This window comes from Notothenia rossii (genome assembly GCF_949606895.1).
Source record: "Notothenia rossii genome assembly, chromosome: 6".
NCBI lineage: Eukaryota > Metazoa > Chordata > Actinopteri > Perciformes > Nototheniidae > Notothenia > Notothenia rossii.
In genome coordinates this window covers 43275211-43276509 of record NC_136909.1, presented here as the reverse complement: position 1 = coordinate 43276509, position 1299 = coordinate 43275211, and positions in this window count along the sequence as shown.

The window sequence follows — 1299 nt, the reverse complement described above, 5'->3', positions numbered from 1 at the left end:
CACAAGGTGCGGCCGCACAAGGCAAGCTCCCTCACCTTGCATAATGAACAATGTAACGCTAAGTTGATGCAGGGGCCAATGTATGCAGTGTTCTTTATATTGTAGTTATTAAAGAGACTTCATTGTGTGCATTCCTGTATGTGTCGGGCGTGGCTGGTGGGCAGTGGGCACTAGTTCGCTGACGTTGTCCGTGTCAACAGGAGTGACAGTCCGCACACACACAAGACCAGAATTATGGCAGAAGCAAAAAAGCCCAAAATATATAATTTTCACTCCGAGTGGGAGGACGATTATTTTTGTATCTATTCCACTTCAAAGTCCATCTGTCTCATCTGCAATGCGGGTGTGGCTTTATCGAAGAAGGGTAATTTAGGAGCGGCATTTCAAAACAGTGCACAAAAGCTTCGAGACGGAATTCCCTCCTAATTCTGCCCTACGCTCCCAAAAGGGGAGGGACCTGAAAGGACAGATAAATGCACAGGCACAGCAGTCCATTTTCACCAGGCCCAACAACAAGAGCAAGGCTGCTACCATAGCATCTTATCGTGTCAGTCTCGTTCTTGCGTAACACATGAAGTCTTTCAAAGACGGCGAAGTTGTGAAAGAAGCATTCCTTGAGGCTGCTGACGCGCTTTTGGGGGACAGTAGAAATAACAGTAGCATTTCAACAGGTTTTTGATATAATAAAAACTCAAGTTAGATACCGTTATTAATCAGCTGTAAGTTTTACTTTGTTTGAACGTATTAATTATAATTATTGTAAAAATGGTATAAGAATGCAAACATTAAGATCTGTTCTGTTTAAATTGATTATAGTCTATTATCAATTCAGGTTAAGAAACTAGTGTTGCTTGCATCCTATTTTAAAAGGCATTTAAGCAATAGCTCACGACAGGCCGTGGAATATGCTCATTATATCACAGCTAAGGGGCCTGGTTCGGCCCGACGTGAAGCGGAGCATATATCGTGATATATAATGAGCATATATCACGGCCTGAAGTGAGCTATTGCTTTTATAAAACGGTTACCAAGTGTGGCAATATTAAAGAAAAATTCACACTCTAATTTAAATAGTTTTTATTAGTAAATAATGATGTTCAAAATAAAATTGTCCCTCCGTTGCCTTCTGCACAAAACTTAGTGCGAGGTGGTTGCAATGCAACAACACTAACAGCTAGAACATTTTAGACAGAGAGCGTTGATCCATTATTTGGCTATTTATTTACATTCATTTGTATGTTGCACCCACTGAAAAACTGTCCAGCATCAGTAGAATGGCTTACGTGGTTACTTGTATAG